Genomic DNA, 7033 nt, shown 5'->3' with positions numbered 1-7033 from the left:
AGCAAACTAGGTCTCACTTCACTAGCATGAAAAGTTTTCTTCAAATCAAAAGTACAAACATTGAAAATCATATGTTGTGTGAACCATTGAGTGCTAGATGTAATTGTGTAACTGGTTATACATGTTGTCTATGGGTCTCTGTGATCTTATATATGTATAGACATTTTCTAGCAAAGTGTGTGTTACCAGCTATATGAAAATAGTGTGGTGATTGATGAGACAGGGATTCTTAGAGCAAGGGGAGATTTTAATTTTGTGGTGAAGGCATACAAATGATTTGAAAGTTGTAAGTTGTTAAGCATATGACACAAGCTACCTTGTTATGAACATAGCCTTCATTATGGGAAAGATGCAGAATAATCACCCATTCTGCTCCATGCCATATTACTCTGCAAATTGTCTTTTACTCTTTTTCAGCTGTAACTATTAGACTATTCCTAAAACTTAACTTTGAATCAGTTAAGTCTACTTCTTAACTGTTAGGTATAGAGAAATTATCACTTTATTTAAAAAAAATGGATTTTGCAATGCAAAGCCTTACAAGGACTTATTTTCTTCTCCAGGTTAGATGCACCCAAATTTCAAAATAACCTGTTTTCAATCTTACCAGTATTTCTGTCACCCTGTAGATGTAATCCCTCTTCTCAATGGCTCTTAAAATGCAGCCGACAGACCCGAACATAATATTCAAAACACAGTTTGAGTAGTTCAGATTATAGTGAAACCATTACCATCCTTGAACTTGACTCTGCCTCTACTAATGTGGTTGAAGAATGTATTAACTTTTTAAGCATCTGTTAACACCACATCGGATCCAATTGGGACAGTAGACAAATAAAACCACAGGAAATTTGCTATAAATTTCACTACCATGTTACTGTGCAATAAACAAGAATTTACAACAGCCCAGTAAATTTTCATTTTTATTAGTTTCAGTTCATATTTCAAACAGGAAAGATTTTTTTTAAACAATCTAAATGGCATACCAGGAAATATTTTTTTTAACAATCTAAATGGCCACATGCTTTGTAGCTTTGCAGTGTGTAAGAATGTGCTAAGTTCTTCTGTCATTCTTAACCTCTGATCAAAGTGATAAACAGAAAGTGCAGTTAAGAGTCTCAGTTACATGGACCTCCAAAGCATTTGTGTTGGTCTATTGCTGAATTCTCTTTGGATCACTGTTTATTAAACTTGTACTAGAAGTCTTTGTGGATTTTCTCAATTGTATTTAAGAACACCGAGTGTCTTTATGGAGGATCTTACATGAATATAGACCAAAATTTCTTTGGTTTTACTTGGCTTCTACCTTTGACATGCAAGTTATACTACAAGGCATGTGGCATTGTCACACCACATCACAATTACTTGAATAAAAAGGCCTGACACTTAGATTTTAAGTGTGGGTCCATCTCAGAGGGCATTCATTCCCCCAGATTTCTCTTGTAACTGTGTGAACTGTGCTCTGGAACCATGTCTGAAACTGTGTTCTAGAGCTGTGTCCTCAAGTCAGACTTCACCCATAATTTTATTCAAAACAATTTCTCCCACTTCAATTGGGGAAATACAAGGTTGGAGCCACACTTATAAGACCATCTTGTCCTTTCAACTCTAATTCTAGGATATCTCTTATGCATAATGTCAAGAGTGCTTTGTCATCTTCATGTTTTCAGTGAAGATACACGCACTGCCTTTAAATATTATGCTAGGTGGTGGGAACGGAAAACTCAATAGAATGCATTACCATTTTTCAAGAAAATAGGAAGTGCGGCAACGACTTTATAAATGGACATAGTTTGGACTAATGACTCCTGATTAACGCCAGCAAAATCATGCACTCTTGTATCTTGTAACCTTGGCACGTTTCTTAGGCAATCTGAATTTGGTGCTTCATCTGAAAATATAATGAATGAATGTGGATATGCTTGAGAATTAAGACATTGAACCCTGAGAAGTGGTGCTCCAACTCCATTGCACACAGCAGAGGTTGGGGAAGACAACCGACCTTGGATGAATGAGATATTCTACAACTAGGGATGAAAAGGCCAGGTGGTTTGTTAAGATGAGGGTGGAGTCAAGCTTCTACATCCCCAACTGAAGCTGTAGAAATCACTTTGAATAAAATTATGGGTGGGGCTGGACTCATAACACAATTCCAGAGACAGAATTCCAACAAAAAATTCCATCAGTACAATTTTAAGAGACATCTCAGGGAATGGGTGTCCTCTGAGTTCAAGCCCACTCTTTAAAATTAAATTTAAATGTTAGGCTTTGTTCAGGTGACCATATTAAGGCTTTGTAATGCCACCAAAAATGTAGCAAGGGAGAGCCATGTAATTAATGTTATTATAGCAAGTGAGTATACTGAAAACAAATAATATAGTAATTGCAAAAAATAATGTGTGTAGGTCTTACAAAATTGTATTAATTTGAAAAAGCAGATCTTATTTCTGTGAATGGACAAATCTTCTCAAAAGAATCAATCTCTCCTATAGTCTAGAGCTCTGTTCCACAAACTGAGAGCTTTAGACCAATGGTGCTAGCATCAACCAGCTCATTGGTAAAACAAAACTTCAGGCCTACCTAAGTACTGATCTATCAGAATCCAGTGCTGATTAGACCTGCAGATGATTCCCGGGAACATTAAAAATCTAAGAGGTCTGCTTCAAAACACATTACAAAAAAGCAGTAATACCTACAAAATCTCAGGCCTAGCTCTGGTCCACCAGAGTAGCAGGAGGTTATTAGTTGTAGGGAAGGTATGCATTGTCTAGTGTTTAGGATGAAGCAGATCTTTAGAAGGCATTTGTTGACTAATATGTGATTAAATGACTAAAGGTATGAATCAAAACACTGCAAAGTAATATTTTAATATACTTTAAGCATGGAACAGGAAAGGAAGGAAAGAGTGAAATAATAGCAAGAGGTTAGTGACCTCATATTTTAAATCATCCATTTCAAACAAAACTTTGAGTGATGCTTAATTTTGTTTGTCAATTTGACTAGATTTGGAATTAACTAAGATATAAACTGTGGGGCACACCTGTGAGGAATTTTATTCATTTGTTTTTTTTATAGTGGATAGTACCTTCTGGTATTCTGGTAGCAGTCCAGATAAAAGTCAGCCTGAGGGAAAAGCTTTGATTTTTTTCTTCATTATCTTCAAGTTACACTGGCGAGCTCGTCTATACTGCTGCTGCCTCTGCTGCTGCCACTGCAGCCTCTGCCAATACATCCTTTCACTGACATCAATCAAACTCCATAGGCTTCAGACATTGAATCAAGACTAGGAGTTCTCCAGAAAACCTCCAGGCCTGCAGCTCCAGGTTGGGATTGTGAGGTATCAGGTCTCATGGACAAGACGTTACCAGGTTCTCAACTGCCCTAGTGTGAATACAGTCATCACTGGATGTGTTGGTTAGCTTCACTTGTCAACTTGACACATCTGGGAGGAAGGGACCTTAACTGAAGAATTTTCTCCATCAGGTTGGCCTGTGGCTATGTCTGTGAGGCATTTTCTTAATTGCTGATTGATGTGGGAAGGCCCAGCCTACTGTGAGTGGTACCACCCCTGGGCAGGTAGACCTAGGCTGTATAAGAAAAGTAGCTGAACAAGCCAGGAGGAAGCAAGCCAGTTAAGGAGCATTTCTCCGTGGCCTGTGCTTCCACTCCTGCCTCCAGGTTCCTGCTTTGTGTTCCTGCCCTGACTTCCCTCCATGATGGGCTGTAAGTTGTAAGGTGAGATAAACACTTTCCTCCCCAAATTGTTTTGTTCAGTGTTTCACCAGAGTAACAGAAACCAAACCAGAGCACCGGAGTACCCAGATCACATTGTGTAAGCCAATGTAATAAGCATAATAAGTACATAAGTGTAAGTACATACTTTTGGACTATATTCATTCTGTATTTTTTGTTCCCTTATAGAATGCTACCCAATGAAATATGCAAAGAAAATCATTTCATGTTTTGATTTACATTCATTTTTTGCCTTAGTTTTATTTGCTTATATGGAAAATTAAAAAAATGGAGGAAACGTTTTCATGTTTTATCTTATATTTAAGAACTTAAAAACTATAAGTTTATGCTAGAGGAAGGCCTGGTTATTGATAATTTCTTGCCCATGTAAATCAGCAACACGAGATTTAATTTGTCAAAATGATAGAAATCAGTCTATCTGTTCTAACATTACATGCCAACCAGCTGACATGTTTCAGAAAGCTAACCCCTTCAGAGTCACATTGTATTGGTCAATGGTAAACAAGACACAATTAACTTGAATATGTATCAAAGCATAAGTTTTAATTATTTCATAAGCTAAAACATGAAATATGAACAAATATAAAGCTTCTAGCAAAGAAGAACAATGCTTCCAGAAAAATATAGTTTTAGAATTAATTGCTTGATTCTAATTAGAAAAATATAACCTTTAGAGGCAAGGAAGCTACAGAAACTCTAATTTTATTTGCATATATTTATGAGCCTAGAAATGAAACCCTACACAAAGGTTATTTCAAGTTTATTGGCTCTAAAATATCTTGAACTTTTCCTCAAATATAAGTGAACATCTATACCACAAATCATGTAAATTTTACCTAAGTTTTAAAGACAAATAAAAATAGTCAAGAAATGTCTTTAAATTATCAGCTTCAAGTGGAAACATGGAAGAATGAAATATTCTCTGTAGTAGCAGAAGATACAAATATATTCTTCAGGTTTGTGTTTTTATAGAAAAATGTCACAGAGGGTTAACCCCAGTGGCACCTTAGCCCTTGATCCTCTAGCACTATATGGAAGGAATATCATGGAACCATGGGAAGGCAATGGTACCTCACTCTAGAAATGAATCTTGAAACAACCAAAACAATCTTAAAATGAAAAGTTCAGTAATTTGCTTGATATTTACCTGTAGAAGGTATATTTTATTCCAAATCATTATGATTCTCATAAATGTATTCAAACATTGACTTTTGACCTACATTTCTGAGATTTCTTCCTATTTAAGTTAGTGACATATTAGTAGCTTAAAATGAACACTATATACAAATTATCAAGCTATAAAAACTACAGTGTGCACATAGGTCTATTTGGAATGGATTTTAAAACAGATCAAAGAATGTAATATAAAACTTACAACACATAAACTATAGACACAACACAGAAAATAAAACACTTCAAGATATAAAAATTAAAAAAAATATCTAAAATGGTTTCAGTAGCACAAAAAATAGCATCAAGAAATGAAAATAGGATTACATGACCTTAAAAAGTTTCAGACAATGAAGAAAACCATCAGCAGAGTGAGAGACAGATTAAAGAATGTGAGACAATCTTTGCCATCTTTGTTTCAAACAGGAGTTAGCAACTAGAATATATAAAGAATTGCAAACTTTGGGAAACATTCCCATTGGCAATAGCTTTCAAAAATTCTAGGAATAAACCCAACAAAAGACATTAAAGGTCTCTAAAATGAGTATTTTAAATCTTTAAAGAAAGAACCTAAGGAAGGTACTGGAGGAGGAAAAGACCTACTGTGCTCATGGATCAGTAGAATTAATATTGTGAGAATGACTATCCTACCAAAAGCAATTTACAAATTTAATGCAATTCCATTAAGATTCCCATGACATTTTTCACAGAAACAGAAAAAATATTCCAAAACTTATATGGAGGCAAAAAGGACCCCTGATAACCAAAGCAATCCTGAGCAAAAAGAACAATGTTGGAGGCATTAGCATATCAGATATCAAAATACATTACAGAGCTATAGTAATAAAAACAGCATGTAATTGACCAAAAAAAGGTGTAGACTACTAGAACAGAAGTCACAAATTTGAGTGCCTACAATCATAGCTAGCTGATATTTGGCAAAAATGCTGAAAATACACGCTGGAGTAAAGACGGCATCTTCAACAAATCATACTGGAAAAAATGTAACTCTATACACGTAGAAGCAAGAATTTGATCCATATCTATCACCTTGAATGAAAATCAACTTCAAATAGATCGAAGACCACAATGTGAAGTTTGAAATGCTGAAAGTGTTGGAAGAAAACATAGGCAGTACCTATAAGATAAAGTTGCCAGAAAGAGCTTTCCAAATTGGACTTCTAAATTAAGGGAGTAGCTGATAAATAGGACCTCGTTAAACTAAAATACTTCTGTACAGCAAAGGAAATAATCAATTGAGTGAAGAGGAAGCCCACAGAGAGGGAGAAAATCTTTGTCAGCTAGACATCTGATAAAGGATTAATTTCAAGAATGTACAAAGGATTAAAAAAACAAAGAATCAAGAAAACATGTGACCCAATTAAAAATGGTCTACAGATCTGAAAAGAAAATTCTCATAAAAAAGACATAAAAATGCCTAAGAAATACCACAGAAAGTGTTCAACATCCTTAGTAATTAGGGAAATGCAAATTAAAGCTACATTAAAATTTCATCTTGCCCCAGACAGAATGCCTAGGTTCAAGAAAACAAATGACACCAAATGCTGGTGAGGATGTGGGAAAAGGGGAGCACTCATTCACTGCTGGTGGTATGGCACACTGGGGAAGCCACTATGGAAATTAGTTTATAGATGTCTTTAAAAAGAAAACAACAATGCCAGATAGAAGATACCTTCTTTTGAGTTGTTGGCCAGGGTGGCCAAAGGGACTCCCAGATAGTAAGCCAGCATAGAACTGGGAAAATGAACAGCAGACCCCAATCTTATCTAAAGGAATATTGACAACTGATTGCTGCTAGATGAGGAACAGCTGACCTTCCTAAACAAAGACCTCTAGATAGGCTGACTAGATTCACCAGAAGGTCAAGTAGTGGGGAACAGCTTGGCATGCCAACAACACAACAGACAGTAGCAGGGATATCAGAGTATAAGGGTTCTAGTGGGCAGTGGGAGGCTATGGAAGGGTGCCATCTGGGAAGTGGGCGAATAGTTGAATAAGATGGTTTGGGATGTTCTGTGTGATACACACACACACACACACACACACACACACAAGTGTTTTTTAAATTATATTATATTTGAGGAGGAAA

This window comes from Nannospalax galili, unplaced genomic scaffold (assembly GCF_000622305.1).
Source record: "Nannospalax galili isolate Female #2095 unplaced genomic scaffold, S.galili_v1.0 scaffold329, whole genome shotgun sequence".
Lineage (NCBI taxonomy): Eukaryota > Metazoa > Chordata > Mammalia > Rodentia > Spalacidae > Nannospalax > Nannospalax galili.
Note: the sequence above shows the minus strand (reverse complement) of the source record.